Raw genomic sequence first — 16,282 nt, 5'->3', positions numbered from 1 at the left:
GCTCTGGCAGCTGTCTGAAGCTGGGAGGGTATGGGGGGGGGGGCAGGAGCAGGGGGGGACGGGGGTGGGAGCATGGGGGAGGGGCACCCTGCTTATTCACCCACTGGGATCCCAGAACCTTGTATAGCACCCAGGACCCACCTTCTCCCAGCTCAGGGGTCACAAAGGGCCGGGCCTGCAGGGCCTCTCCAAACTGACACTCAGGTGGAGCTGCCCTGTTCCACTGCCTCTCAAGGAACAAAGTCTACACTCTCTGAGGATCTGCCTAAAGCCACCTGAGCAGGAAGCTGTCCAGACCATCCTAGTTGCAACACCGCTAACAACAAACTATGGGACCCAAAGCAGTTCTGCCCAGTGCTCAGCAATAAGCAATAACCACTCATGAACTACACCAGAGACCAAGTGACCTCATCAATCTTTTGGTTTCTTTTCTTTTTTTATCTTTTTCTTTCTTTTGCCTCTCTCGTGACTTCCACCCTTGGGTCCTGGGGTCTTACATGACGTCGAGAAGTGACTCTTGCAAGCTGTCCTCTGACCTCTACACACACACACACACACACACACACGCACGCACGCACGCACGCACGCACGCACGCACGCACGCACGCACGCGTCCTCCTCCCCAACACACATGCTAAGTACATGTGATTTAAAACGACACTAGGACATCAGTTCTCAATCCGCGGATCTCGACCCCTTTTCGCAGGTGTCGCCTAAGACTCCCCCCTCCCAGAAAGCACAGATATTTGCATTATGATTCGTAATAGTAGCAAAAGGAAATAGCCACAAAGATAATTTTATGGCTGGGCACCACCACAACGTGAGGAACCATATTGGAGGGTCCCAGTGTTGGGAAGGTTGAGAACCACCAGTCTAGACTATCTTGTCAGGATTCCGATGGGATGGGAATCTGCAGCCCTGGGGCTGGAGAGATGGCTCAGCAGGTAGGAGTGAAACTGCTCACAACCACTGTGGCCCCAGGGACTTGCGCACCTGGACTCATGCACACACTGCCCACTCACACAGACACGCATGCATGGACATGACCAAAAGCAATCAAAATATTTTTTAAATTTGCATCTAAAATGTAGCAAGTGTATCATGCACCTCCACACATCTCATCCCCTCATTTTCCATTTCCCCCCATCATTTTCTTGTTTTCTGAATGCCGTGTTTGAAGGACTTGGCCTTTTCACCTACTGTGACATCCCTTCTCATAGTTTGCACATTCACTTCCCTGCCTGATACTGTATCTACAACTTTAAAAATCTTTTTCTTAAAGCGCCTTCCGCCCCCCCTCCCCCCCATTGAGTCAGCTTATACCTGCTTCCTTCCTGAGCCAAGCCTGGGCTAAGCCTTTCTCCAGCTGTCCTCCAGTTCCGTCTCAACAACCCTGGGCATAACTGTGTTATTAATCCCATTTTGCAGACCTGAAAACAGGCTCAGAAATGCTAAGTGCCTTGCTAATGTGCTCAGCACACAGTGCTGGAGCTGGGATTCCATCACGGGAGTTGGCCTCCAGGGCCCTGTCAGCCATCCTGGGAAGATGCAAGTCTTTTTAATGCCACTCAGGGTTGCCACGTTGTGACTGACCCCCCCCTTTCCCCCTCAACTGGCCAAGCACTAGCTAGGGTCAGCTTTTCCTCAGGCCAACTGGGGAGCCTGATGGGCCACTTTGCTGCCACTAGCAAGGTACCTCCTGTGTGTGCCTCCCGTGGCTTTCTTTGCTTTCTGGCTGAGAGCAAGCATGAGTGACGGGGTAGCTGGCTTGAGGTTACTGAACACTCGCGGAAGCGATGGATTTTAAGGTCAGAACATCATCCAGCTCTAGGTTTTGTTCTTGGCAGTGGAGCAATGTCAGGATAGGGGGGCATTTTATTAGAAGATTCCCCATGTGGAGAAAAACTGATACAATTGATGGGGGCATATAAGAGAGGCCAGTTTCAAGTTATGCTTTTCATTAAGAAGGAAGGTTGGAATCTGGACCCGACCTGGTGGGTAAGCGGACTTTCTGCTTACAGGGGGGGCTGCAGCTTGGTTGCCCAGCACCCACATCAAGGTTTACAACTTCCTGTAACTCCAGCTTCAGGGGATCTGGCCTCTGGGCCCACAAATGCTCGTGAGCGCACTCGTGCTCACACACACACATACACACACACACACACACAAATATTAATAACAATAGGGTCAAAATAAACACAGATTCAAGAAAGTGAGACCCAGGTCTCTGATTAGATCCACAGTCAACTGTCACTCTGCCAGCCGTTGCACACCATCGCAGGCAGCGCAACCTGTTCCAAGGAGCACCTTACTGTCTCTGCTTCAGTCTCCTCAAGAAACCCAAAGCCGAATGCAGCCACCATTTTTCCTGGCTGCCCCAGGAGCCACCATCAAACCGTTTTGTACAGCAGAGACATGCTAGTGAGATGCCTGGCTGTTCTGAAGGCTCAGCAGCACCCTCCCACAACGCCCTGCCCAAGACTCAGCCCTTGCCCCTGCACTGTCAGCCCAGAGAACCCCAGGCTGCAGCCTTGACTGGCCCAGCCCTGGTCCGGCCAAGAGACTTGGAATGCCAAAGTGGCTGAGCCAGCATTCCACCAGCCCCTGCTTCCAGAGCCACTGGGTAAAGGACAACAAAACCATAGAAGGGACCAAGAAAAGGTTAGGGAGGGAGCAAGGATCCTCCCTCAGGTGGGACCATTTGGTGGCCTAACAGTAGCTCCTGGTGACCCAAGGCTGAAAGGCGCAAGTCCTTTGACCAATGCACATACCTCATTGTCTGCTGCGGTCCCTTCAGAGCAAACAGCAAAGCAAGGGAGTCCTATTGAGCTCCGGCCTGCCGAAGGAGGCACAGCTCAGAGGAAAGGAAGGTGCCGTGTTCCAGCTCCTGTCAAAAGAATAAACAGCTGTTTCAGGAAGAGGGGGGTGGGCAGACAGATCCCTCCGCAGCAGTCACAGGCTTTGTTCCCTTGGCCCCAGGAAATGGGCTGGTTATCAGGACTGTTGACTCAGGTCTACATGCCAACGCAGAATAGAGGCTCTGGACTGGTCCTCTGACTCCCTTGCCAAGAGGAAAAACCAAATCAGGCTAGGAGTCACAAGAGAGGAGGCCACTGGCCTCCACATCACCCATGGGGAGCTGTGTTGGGTGCAAACAACCTCAAGCGGTACTCCCAGGAACAACCAATGGAGAAGTGTGTGAGACGGCCCAGAGTGAGAAAGGCGAGCAGACAAGGCACTTTGATGATGAGGTGCCTAAATATGGTTCTGAGGAAAGCTCTCCTCCACAGCCCAGCTCTGGGAAGTAGCGCTGCTTTGTGGAACACTGCGCTTTAGAAAATGTGAGAGCTGGGTGTGGTGGCGCACCCCCTTTAATACCAACACTCAGGAGGCAGAGGCAGGAGGATCTCTGTGAGTTTGAGGCCAGCCTGGTCTACAAAGTGAGTCCAGGACAGCCAAGGCTACACAGAGAAACTCTGTCTCTAAAAAAAGAAGAAAGAAAGAAAGAAAGAAAGAAAGAAAGAAAGAAAGAAAGAAAGAAAGAAAGAAAAGGAAAATGGTGTGGCTCTCCATATAGAAACTCTTACTATATTAACTTGGAAAGGCTGCAGAGGCCGATACCTGTTCCTGAAGGGACAAGGCCTTACCCCTTCCCACTCCTCCACCCCCCCCCCTTTTAAGACAGGGTCCTGGAGTAGTCCATGAACTCAGTGTATAACCAAGGATGACCTAGGACTTCTGACCTTGGCACCCCATCAACAGCAGTAGAAGGATAGGTGTGCACTCCCATCCAGTTGCATGGTGTGAGGGATGGAACCCAGGCTATGTGCATGCTAAGCAAGTGTCCTACCAACAGCCAAGTTTTCCAAAAGGCCTTAGAAGCAGCGTTGCACGTGGCCCACGTTGGCTCAAGCAGGGAGGTGACACTCAAAGCCCCCCTGCCCCAACCCTCCACAAATGGCTGGAGCACTGCCGGGAAGTCTGGGAACCCTAGACAGCTGGGAAGGGGCCCGTGCCAGACAGGAAGGAGTCAAGGCCTGGCTCCAGGTCACTCTGCCTGGAATCTAGCCCTTTCCTCCTGTTCTGAGAAGGAACTTCCACGGCTTCCTCCTCTGAGGGCAGGAACCAGTGGATCGTAACCTTCAGGGACTGGAAGCTCTTCCTAACGGTTTGCTTAAATCCTATCTGATGGCATCCATCCATCCATCCATCCAACCCATGGGGACACGTGCCTGTGACACAGGCGTTCTTCTCCCAACTCCAAGGCATGAGCATCTGAAGGTGGCATACCCCACACTGGACCCCAAGGCCCATCAGCAGCAGTAAGAGCAGGCAAGCTGCAGGCATAGCACATCGGCTAGAGGACCTCAACATTCAGCACTCAGCAAAAGGAGCCGGACCCAAAAGGACACACTCTAGGTCAGCCATGGTGGTGCACGCCCACGATCCCTGCTCTGGGAAGGGTGGGGCAGGCAGGCAGGGCTCCAAGGCCAGGCTTGACCCCATAGTGAGCTTGAGGCCAACTTGAGATACATGCAACCTTGTCTTAAAAGGGGGGAAGTGGGGAAGCAGGGGCATGAGCTGTACAGCTCCACATAAGATTCTGTGCTGGGAGCCAGGCGTGGTGGCACATGCCTTTAATCCCAGCACTCGGGAGGCAGAGGCAGGAGGATCACTGTAAGTTCCCGAGAGATTGGTTACATAATGTCTTATTACCTTCAAATTTTTAAGATGACAGTGAGACAGGTAGCACAGCTGCTGAAAAACACTGGAGTTTGGAGAGGATTGCTGAATTAGACCAATACTTTAAGGATGTGTTAACCTCAGAATGGAAGACAGGAAACGTGTTGCGTTAGGGAAGAGGCTACGCCTTTATTTCCACAGGAAACAAAGGAAAGCATTGGATTCTTTCAAGGCTAGTAAAGATTTGACCAAAGGAGGCCTCCCGAAAAATCTTAGCTGTTGACATGGAAGATGCAAAGGAAGAGACCCAGAACAGTAAAAAAGCAGGTGACACATATACTGATCCGCCTACGTGGGAATAGCTAGAGAGACTGGCTGAAGGAAAGGTGATGGTTCATCAAACTAAAAAGCCTTCCTATGCAGCAAACCTACTCCTGGTTATGGTTTCTATGGTAACTATACAGGTAACAAGGTTCAAAACTTTTATTCCAAACCCTCCGACTATAAAGAAGAGTAAGTTGAGGAGACATGGATGTCTCTGCAGGAGCCAAGCAATCTTTTTGGCTTCCTGGTCCTTGTGACTTATTACACGCCATCCTTTCACATGGCATGGACGGGGATACATAACCCCCTATCACAGCTTGGTTACGCAGTCCAAACTCACTCACAAAGACTGACAGGCGCTTTTCACCTGCTCATGCTTAGAGCAGAGAATCAGCATTAGCCGATTTGTGCACATTGCACATTTCATACGCGTGTTAATACAAAATCTCCCTACAATGCTACTTTTAAAAGTTTGTATAAGCAGGGTGTGATGGCGCACGCCTGTAATCCCAGCACTCTGAGAGGCATAGGCAAGCAGATCTCTGTGAGTTCAAGGCCAGCCTGGTCTACAAAATGAGTCCAGGACAGGTAAGGCTACACAGAGAAACCCAGTCTTGAGGGAGAAAAAAGGTTGTGTGTTTTAAAAGCAAAACAACCAGACACCAGTGAAGTTAAAGTGCCCCTGACCCTTGAGGATGCAAAACCGATTCTGAGATGCTAACTATTTATCAGCTCCATCGTCCTGCCAGGTCCAGGTGTTCCCTCAGAATCTGCATCCAGAACAGCTTCAAAGGTGGTCCAGCCTCACAGACTGCTTCAGCTAGGTCTCCCCACTTTCCTAGCCCAAGATGGCCCCACAGAGACTTGGCCAGCATCCCAGCCTTCTTAAGGCTCTCCAAAGATGTTGCTGACCCTAGACAACCAGGAAGCAGTCTAAAGAACACAGCACCTTCCCTCGTGCCTCACCGTCACCCCTTCCTAGTTCCTCATTTTTAATTAAACAGAAAGAGAAGAGTGTTAGTGCACAGGCAACTCCACTGCTCTTCGCTCGGGGACCTAGCAGTTAGTTGCTCAAGTCATCACCTGCCACCTCCAGATGGTCCAGGTGTGCGCTGCAGATAAAAGGATCTCAGCCACCCCAGATCTCTCTCTCTCTCTCTCTCTCTCTCTCTCTCTCTCTCTCTCTCTCTCTCTCTCTCTCTCTCTCTCTCTCTCCCCCTCTCTCCCTCCCTCCCTCCCTCTGTGTACAAGGTTCTACTTTCCCACTCTTTTACTCATTTATTTCTGATTTCTTTGTATTCTATACTACGCCCCCCCCCCAAATCTTAATATTATATTGTGAACTATTTTGTAAGAATTTGTAACTTGTTCATTGGGTATGGCTTAAAATCTATATAATCTGCAACAAAATCTGGCTTTAAACTTTTAACAAAAAGCTTATAATTAAATCTATACGTGAGTATCTATCTATCTATGCATCTATATCTTCTCTCTCTCTCTCTCTCTCTCTCTCTCTCTCTCTCTCTCTCTCTCTCTCTCTCTCACACACACACACACACACACACACACACACACACACTAAAAAATCAAATACCAACCATGTGGCTGTCCTTCATCTTGGCTAGTGACCTCCTGGATGTCGGTGGCCACTTTGCTGGCAGAATGACCTCATGGTATAAAGCAACAATTGTAAAACTTCCTAGCCTCAATGAACTTTTCCTTTTCGACTAAGCAACAACTCTCAAATATTTTTGCTTGGTTCGGACTTTTCTGTGATGACAGAAATGTAAGGGTATATTTGCTACAGTGCCCTGTATATGTGATTTAACTCTGGTTTAGAATATGCTAAATATGAAATTTTAAGGTTATGAAGATCAACTCAGATTAACAAAAGCTAATTTAAAATGTAATTCTAACTACTTACATCTTTGCTAATTGCTCAACACCAGGCTGGTAGAAAATTTAGATAAGTAATATGATAGAAAAGTAAGGTTATTAATCTATATTCTTTGTCTTTAATCAAGATTTATAAACTCCTAATGCCTACTCAGGTTCACAGTAATGTTTGTCTAACTTCTTTCTCTTTTAAGCATTATCTGTTTGGATAAATTGCCATAGCGGCCAAGATGGAACACTATAATAAGGTCAGTAAGTTGCCAGTCTCTCTATGGACAGCACTTGTTTGTTTGTTTGTTTATAATTTTTGGTTTTTTGAGATAGACTTTCTCTGTGTAATGGTCCTGGCTGTCCTGGAATTCTCTTTGTAGACCAGGCTGGCTTTGAACTCAGAGATCCACCTGCTTCAGCCTCCATGAATGCTGAGACTAAAGGTATGCACCACCATGCCTGGTTATGAACTGCATTTATGATTAAAAGTTTTGTTTTGATAATAGAAGAGCCTTTATTCAAAATTGCAATTTTTAAAGGTTAAGCCTAAAGTCTTAGTCTTATAAAAGCTACTATTGTAAACTGTTAAGGATAATTAAGAAATGCAAGTTGATAGTCACTTTTTGTTTGTTTGTTTGTTTGTTTCGATACAGGGTTTCTCTGTGTAGCCTTGGCTGTCTTGGACTCACTTTGTAGACCAGGCTGGCCTTGAACTCACAGCAATCCACCTGCCTCTGCCTCCCAAATGCTGGGATTAAAGGCATGCTCCACCACCCCCCGACCATCAGTCACCTTTTCATCTATTCAGATATATAGTGGTCCTCAAACACTTCAGAGATCTGCAGAATATGACATTTAAAACGTTTTAATAAAAAAAGCTGTTTGTGATAGACAGGCACATTGGCTCCTGGGAGCACGCTGATCTCCAAAGAAGATGATGGACACAAAAGCCCCTCCACCTGGAGTGTTCTTTAAGTGTGGCAAAGCTAGCCACTGGGCAATAAGCTGCCTTTACCTCAACTGCTGACAGCACACTGTCCAACTGTGGGCAGGCAGGACACTAGGGAGTTGATTGCCCTACTGTGCCGAGACAAGATAGGGCAGTCCCCCCTAAGGTCCTACTCCACAGGAAAGTCTGTCAGATCTTCTGGGCTTGGTGACCAAAGACTGATGCCTCCACCAAAAACAGAGGAACCTAGGGTGGCTGTCCAGGTAACTGGTAAGTCTGTGTCATGTTTAATAGATTCAGAAGTTGCTTGCTCTGCCTTTCCTGTTTATTCAGGTGCAATTTATCCTTCTTGGATCTCTGATGGGTTTGAAGACTAGACCAATAATAGAATTATGAGCTTGAGAGCAGAAACCAAGGCTTAAGCTGCCTTCTCAGTTCTCTCTATGTATAAAAAGCAGGCCATGGGCGTCACCTAGAGCCGGTACTACTAGGCCTAAACACAGTCTATCTTGTTAGCAGTGTACGTAAAGTCTGAGGGTACAGAAGTGTAAGTTGTGAGGATCTAAGAAGGTGTTTTAGGCTCTAGGATGGTGTTTTAGGGTTGCTAAATGAAAGTTAGGAAGGTTGGAGGGCGTGAAAACTTAACTAGTGATAAGAAAGTGATTTAAGGTATTAAAAGGAATGAAAAAGGCTTCGGATTCCCTTTCCCTGACTATGCTACTGCTGTATTGAGACTTCAAAAATTCAGAGCTTTAATATTAATCAATGGGTCTCTGATGATATTGTCAGAGCCATGAGCTCAAGATCGTAAATTTCCTTTGGTCATCTAAGTATTGCTCAACAGGACTTTTCATTGTGTGGAGCACTTTCTCCAAAGTTGCCAACTACAATCGGAGTGAACATTGCATATAATTCTTACCCTGACAGTGCTCATAATTCTTCTTATTGTATACAGTTTACTGGTGTTAAAGATAAAGCCGTTACTTGGACTAAGAGGGGGAGAAGTTGGGGTGACCTACCCCCCATACACACATATTGGGTCAACTGGTTACGAAGTTGTGTCCTTGTATTCTCAATTGTTAACTGCTGACAGGATATACATAGCATTGTCACTCTATAGCCCACAATACCCACTCTCTATACGTAAATGTTTGTTGCTTCCCCACCTGCCCAAAAATATGATTATCTGAGATTATCATGTTAAAAGCAAGCTGCGGTAGGGGAGGTCTTCTAGCCCTCAATCTGGACAAAAGGGACCACTAAGAAAGGGACAAAAGGGTGTGGTCCTGCTGCTGACTGGGTCAGAGTGGGTAAGCTATGGAACCTCTCCCACTATGCTATCAGCTTTTTTGTATGAGAAAGGAGTGTGGCTTTTGATAAATAAAAAGCTGGTGGCTGGGGCTGGAGCTGGGGCGAGGGGACAGGAATAGAACAGGAACAGGACAGGGAAGTTAGGTGGTCTGGGTGGATAGCTGCCTTGTACTATACAGATGTCTCCATGTCTTTACTGTGGCTGGTCACAACCGCAGATAGGGATGCCAGTGCTCTGCTAGATTTCTCTTTTTTTTTTTTTTTTTTTTTTTTAAAGGGAGATTTACTTTTATTGTTTTTAATTGTGTGTATGTGTGTGTGCGCGCGTGTGTCTGTGTGTGTGTGTGTGTGTATGTGTGCAGATATCACCAGAAGGCAGAGGTGGCAGGTCCCTGTGGAGCTGGAGTTACAAGCTGTTTGTGGGCCGGCCAACATAGGTCCTGGGAACTAAAGCTATGTTCTCCGTAAGAGCAGTATGTACTCTTAGCCACTGAGCCATCCAGCCCCTGCTTTCTCCGTTGTGTTCAGCCCAAGTCACAAGCCCACAGTTAGGGTAGCTCTTTCCCTGCCCAGTTCAACCTTTCTGGGAACATTCCCCTCCTAGATATAATCACAGGTACGTTTCCATGGTTGATTTTAAGTCCCATCAAGCTGGTAGTCACAATTTTCCATCATCAACCAGGCATGATGGCATACAGCTTTAATCCCAGTATAGAGAGGCACAGACCAGCAGATCACTGAGTTTGAGGCCATCCTGGTCTACACAGTGAGATCTTGGCTTGTACGAGTCCAGGTGGCCTGAACTCAGCAGTAACATTAGCTAAGCAATGTAACATTCCAGGTGGCTTGGACTTAGCCATCATAACAGAGTTGTTAGCTGAGCAAAGCAAGTTAAGAATTGCAGGCCAGTAACAAGGGCAAACAAAGTAACAGTGAACTGAGAAAAACAAGTTAAAAATTCTCCACTAGCCTCCATTTCAACCCTGCCCCCAGAATTTACTGCCCCTACCCCACCCTACTTAGAATTCGCTACCTCAGACCCCCACTCACCTAAAAGGTCACCACGGCTTATCTGGTCTCTTGTCTGTGTTGTTCTGTCGCTTCTTTAGACATGGGGTATTGTCTAACAGCAACTTGCTGGGCGGTAATTTTTAATTCCACCACCACAGGAGGTTGTTGGGTGGGCTCTCCCATTCCTGTGGTTTGGGCCCAGGCTTAGGGAAAGGTGTAAGTCCAATAGTCCATGTCTTGGCCGCCCTAGCTTTTACCAGGGGATTCAAAGAGTTTGTATTTATCATCTAGTCTGAGAGCTAGCACATGGATTGGATCATCAGCGGGTCCTCGGATTTGGGGTCCCCCTGGAAGGAAACGGACTTGAGCCCCCATCTTGTTGAGAAGATCCCTTCCCAATAGCTGGTAGGGGCAATCTGGAATTACCATAAATGAGTGGGATACCCGTCCCGTTCCAAGGTCCACCATTCTCCGGGTAGTCCATGAGTATTATTTGGTTCTAGTGGCTCCCTGGACCCAAGACTTTATTTGACATTTTACCTTCCGCTCTCAGAAGAACTGAATGTTGGGCCCCAGTGTCTACCAGGAAGGAGACAGGTTTCCCCTCCACAGTGAGCATTACCCTGGATTCAGGGAGAGGCTCCGAACTCCATCATCCAGATTCAGAGGAAAGAGGAAAGCGACAGAACAACACAGACAAGAGATAAGATAAGCCATGGTGGTACCTGTTATTCCTTATTCCGCGACCGACTCTGGTCCTCAAGGGGCTTCAGATCCCAGTGGGACCTGCAAATGCTAGACTCAGATCGTCGGAGTCTATCCCTGGAAGCTCAATTCAGAGTCAGAGTTCAGAGTCGATGCAAAAGCAAAGGAATTTTATTGAGCCGATGCGCCGGGGTCCACTAAACTCCGAGGAGATGGAAGATCCCATTCTGCAAGAGTCGGGCAGAGCTTAGCGACAATGGTTAGTTAACATGTGATAGGCTAACAATAGGTGACCTTTTAGGTGAATGGGGGTCTGAGGTAGCAAATTCTAAGTAGGGTGAGGTGGGGGCAGTAAATTCTGGGGGCAGGGTTGAAATGGAGGCTACCAGGCATCCACCAAGAAGGCACAAATCTGTCAGTGAGAGGTAATGTACCTGAGGTATCTTCTGAAGGCTGGGCAGAGATGGTTGTCAAAAGCCAAAAAACAGACCATTTTAAACCTGCCAAGCCCAACAACATCTAAACAGTTGAGGGAGTTCCTGGGAACAACTAGCTTCTGCTGCCTATGGATACCAGACTTCGCTGAGATGGCTGCCCCCCTTTATCCTTTAACTGAGGGTGGCCAGCCTTTTCACTGGACTGAGACTGAACAGGGCGCTTTGTAGCGCTCAAACAAGCTCTGTTGAGTGCCCCAGCATTGGGACTGCCTGACTTAACTAAGCCCTTCCATTTATATGTGGCTGAGAATAATGGGATTGCAAAGGGAGTCCTCACGCAACAGCTGGGCCCTTGGAAACGGCCAGTGGCCTACCTGTCCAAAAAGCTGGATCCAGTGGCATCAGGGTGGCCTCCTTGTTTGAGGCTTATGGCTGCAATGGCCCAACTTGCCAAAGATGCTGACAAGCTAACCTTGGGCCAACGACTAATGGTCACTACCCCCCATGCCCTTGAGAATGTAATCCACCAATCTCCAGACAGATGGCTCACTAATGTCAGAATGACTCAGTACCAGATGTTGTTGTTAAATCCAGACCAGGTATCTTTCTCCTCACCCTCGGTCCTCAACCCAGCCACTTTGCTACTGGATCCTGACGTCGAGACAACAGATCATGAATGTCTACAGATCCTGGCTGAAGCTCACGGATGGAGAAAGGACGTATTGGACACCCTGCTACCAGACACCGAGGTAACTTGGTACACTGATGGAAGTAGCTTCTTACAGGCCGAAGCAGCAGTAGTTGATGACAACAGTGTTATCTGGGCTAAAGGGCTCCAGCCAGGAATGTCGTCAGCTCAAAGAGCCGAACTCATCCCCTTAACCAAGGCCCTCCAGCTGGGAAAGGACAAAAAAGATAAATATTTACACAGACAGCAGATATGCTTTTGCTACCGTGCACATCTATGGGGCCATTTATCCACAACTCCTGTCCTCAGACCAAAAAAAAAAAAAAAAAAAAGAGAGATTAAAAATAAACAAAAAAAATCCTGGACCTCCTGCAGGCTTTACACCTGCCCAAAAGAACGAGTGTCATCCATTTCCTGGGCCACCAGAAAGGCAGCTATCTGGTGGCCCGCAGGAATAACCGGGCAGATAGGGCTGCAAAAGAGATGGCCCAACAACATGTGGTCAGTTTAAATGCTCTGATGGCCAAAGTCAGGCCGCCCCTATCTTCTAATATCGGGTCGGCCACCTATCGGCCTCTAAATAACTGAATAAAAGGATGGCCCTACGTATTCAACTCCAAAGAAGATAAGGACCTAATTAAAGGATACCACTCTAATTACTACTTTTTAAAAAAAGACAATGAAAAGCTATTTAAAAAAAAAAAGTCACTCTTCCCTGGGAACAGGCTATGGACTGGATCTCTTAGATGCACCGCTGGACCCACTGAGGCCAAGACAAGTTAATACAGGCTGTAAAAGCCTCTACCATGTTTGTTCCAAGGCTGTGGGAAATAGTCAAAGATTGTACACGCCTGTAAGTACTGCCATCTGGTCAACAGTTGTGAAGGATATAGCCAACAGGAAAAGAGATTCAGGGGGACAGGCCAGGAGTCTACTGGGAGGTACACTTCACTGAGGTCAAGCCAGGATAGTACGGCTACAGATATGTGCTAGTCTTTATAGACACTTTTCCCGGATGAGTAGAGGCCTGTCCTACAAAGCAAGAAACTGCCAACATCGTAGCTAAGAAGACCCTGGAAGAAGCCCTCCCCCGATTCAGACCACCCAAGGTAATAGGGTCAGATAATGGACCTGCCTTTGTCTTGCAGGTAAGTCAGGGACTGGTTTCTGTACTGGGGGCCAATTGGAATTTACATTGCGTGTACCACCTCCAGAGCTCAGGACAGGTAGAGAGAATTAATAGAACAATAAAAGAGATCTTAACCAAATTGACCTTAAAGACTGGCGCAGACTGGGTGATGCTCCTTCCTATGGCCTTTTCCATGTAAGAAACTCCCCCTACAAGCTGGGATTAACCTCTTTCGAAATAATCTATGAGGGCCCTACTCCCCTAGTGGCCTATCGAAGAATCATAGGATCATCCTTCTGATATCATGGCCTGGCTGTTAGCCCTAGAAAGGATACAGAGAGAAATATGGTCTCAATTGTCTGTTCTTTATGCCCCAGGGACACCTGACACCCCCTCACAAGTTCTAGCCAGGAGACGTAGTGTTCGTGCGGCGCCACCAAGCCACTTCCCTAGAACGATGGTGGAAAGGACTCATACTGTCCTGTTGACGAACCCCATTGCTGTCAAGGTAGATGGAATCACTGCCTGGATCCACGCTTCCCACGTCAAGGCAGCCCCAAAAGCAGCTCCGGATCCGATTGAGCCAGCATGGAACCTTCAAAAGACTGACAACCCCCTAAAAATCAAGCTCAAGAGGGCAGCCGTCGCCCCACCATGAGAACTATGATCTTACTCCTGACTGTATGTACTATTTGGAGAAAAGCCCAGCCTTCACCCCATGTACCCATGGAACTGACCTAGTCTGTCCCGTCCAGATCAGGAGACACTGTATGGTCCATAACAGAAGATCACCCCCCTTTCTCCTGGTAACCAGACCTTTACCCTGACTTATGCAAGCTCGCAGCAGGCTCAGTCCTTGACGTCCCACACTTATACCCCTCCCAGCCAGACTCACTGATTATCACCGACAGGAGCGGGGACAGAAAGCTTAGGCTGGACCCTAGCTATTTTGGATGTGTTACCACCTTCAGAAGAAAACGGCTCCAAACCCTTACTTTTGCCTACCCTAGAAATCACTGAAAAAAGTCACAGGCAGCTAAATGCAGAGGGTCCTCTCACTACTGTCAGGCATGGGGTTGTGAAACTACTGGAAACACTTACTAGAAGCTATCTTCCTCATGGGGTTTAATCACAGTACAAGCTAAGTATACTGCGCCTTCCCATGTAGATCAAGAACCCCAACATAATTGCTGGGGCTGGTGTCACCCCCTTCTAATAAAATTCACCCCCACCTGGGCAAATTATGTAAATCTTGGACCAAGTGACATACATGGGGCCTGCGTCTCTATAAAAAACATGGTGATGATGGCCTATTATTCACCATAAAAGTTACTATGCTCTGAAAGACGTACACAGTAGGACTAAGTCCCATCTTGGCCACCAAACCATCACCTCCAACTACCCCCATACCAAGGCTATCAACTAAAGATCCATTGTTCCAATTTACCCTGGGCTTTCCTTCGTCCAACCCGGACCCCCAACTACAGCTAGTTTCTAAAACGTTCTCAGTCCTCAATTAGTCCAGACAGAAGCTGACTGAGTCTTGTTGGCTCTGTTCCTCCCTCTCCCTGCCCCTCCCCCCCCTCCATACTATAAAGCCTTTGTCATAAACTCCTCCCTTCCAGCCAATGTCACTGATCCCCAACAGTGCAGGTGGCATCAGATATAAGATGCCCAGGTATCTCTCCAATCTGTCACAGGACAGGGTCAGTGCATTGACAAAATCACCGGTGAGTTTACAGGACTGTGTATTTCTACACTTAAAAAAAAAAGTCCGGGCCAGACCCAAGGGCGTACTACATGGCCCTGGACAATACATAGTGGGCCTGCTCATCAGGAGTTACTCCCTGTGTCTACTCAAAAGCCCTAAATAAAGATTTCTGCGTGTTGGTTCAGTTAATGCCCTGTATCAACTACCACACATAGGAGTCTCTCCTAGATATCTGGGATGTAAAAAACCATAGACTCCCACAGGAACTCATAACCTGACTAACAGTATCCACATTGTTGGGCTGGGAGTACTTGGAGCTAAAACAGGGGCGTCTGCCTTGGTGATCCAAAGCCAAAATTACCAGGACCTCAGGGTGGCTAGAGATAAGGACATAAAACACCTCAATCTATATCCCACCTAGAAGACCCCCTGTCCTCCGTACCTGAAGTGGTGTTATAAAACAGGAGGGGGCTAGATTTACTTTTCTTACAACAAAGGGGTCTCTGTGCAGCCCTTAAAGAGGAAATGTTGCTTTTATGCTAACCATTCTGGAGTCATAACGGACTCTATGGCCAAACGCAAACAAGAATGAGAAGCCAGTCTAGGGTGGTTTGAGTGTTGGTACAATTCGTCTCCCTGGCTCACCGCCCTAATTTGCCCCCTCCTAGGTCCCCTCCTCATCCTCATGATAACCTTCGGCCCATGTAGTCTAAATAAGTTACTGACTTTCATCCCGGAAGAGAATAAATACTGTCCAAATAATGATGCTAAGACAACAAAATGCTTGCTTAGATAAGGGGGCCACCCTAGTGGAGCATAAACTGTAATCAGACTATTCCAGGATTGGGATAGTTACAAGGAAGAGGGGGAATGTAAGATTCCAGGTGGCCTGAACTCAGCCATCACAACAGTAACATTGTTAGCTAAGCAATGGAAGATTCCAGGTGGCTTGGACTTAGCCATGGTAACAATAGCGCTGTTAGCTGAGCAAAGCAAGAATTGCAGGCGGATAACAAGGGCAAACAAAGTAACAGCAAACTGAGAAGAACAAGTTAAAAATTCTCCACTAGCCTCCATCTCAACCCTGGCCCCCGGAATTTACTGTCCCTATCTCATCCTACTCAGAACCCCATTCACCTAAAAGGTCACCTATTGTTAGCCTATCACACGTTAACTAAATAACCATTGTCACTAAGTTCTGCATCTGTATATGGTATATTAATCCCTGACTCTTGCAGAATGGGCTCTTCCATCTCCTTGGAACTTGGTAGACCCCGGCGCATCAGCTCAATAAAATTCCTTTGCTTTTGCATTGACTCTAGACTCTGATTGTCAATTGCGCTTCTGGGAGTAGACTTCGACGATCTGAATCCAACAGGATCAAAAGTGAGGGCCGCTAACCGTGCAAGCGCCCTCCCCCCTCATTCCTCCTTGCACCTTTGCTGTT

General features: G+C 47.8%; 1 protein-coding gene across 4 annotated transcripts in view; it reads right to left on the bottom strand.

Annotated features, from left to right (window-relative positions):
* Positions 1–16,282, bottom strand: part of Ggta1 (glycoprotein alpha-galactosyltransferase 1 (inactive)) — an 81,253-nt gene that overhangs the window by 28,965 nt on the left and 36,006 nt on the right. For all 4 annotated transcript variants that reach the window (XM_051166163.1, XM_051166162.1, XM_051166164.1 and 1 more), the window contains exon 2: positions 2,772–2,887. The gene's annotated coding sequence lies outside the window, so the exon portion shown is untranslated. The remainder of the gene's footprint in view (positions 1–2,771; positions 2,888–16,282) is intronic.

The sequence above is a fragment of the Acomys russatus genome, chromosome 24, assembly GCF_903995435.1.
Source record: "Acomys russatus chromosome 24, mAcoRus1.1, whole genome shotgun sequence".
Lineage (NCBI taxonomy): Eukaryota > Metazoa > Chordata > Mammalia > Rodentia > Muridae > Acomys > Acomys russatus.
The sequence above is the reverse complement of the archived record's forward strand: the minus strand, read 5'-3'. Positions and strand labels throughout refer to the sequence as shown.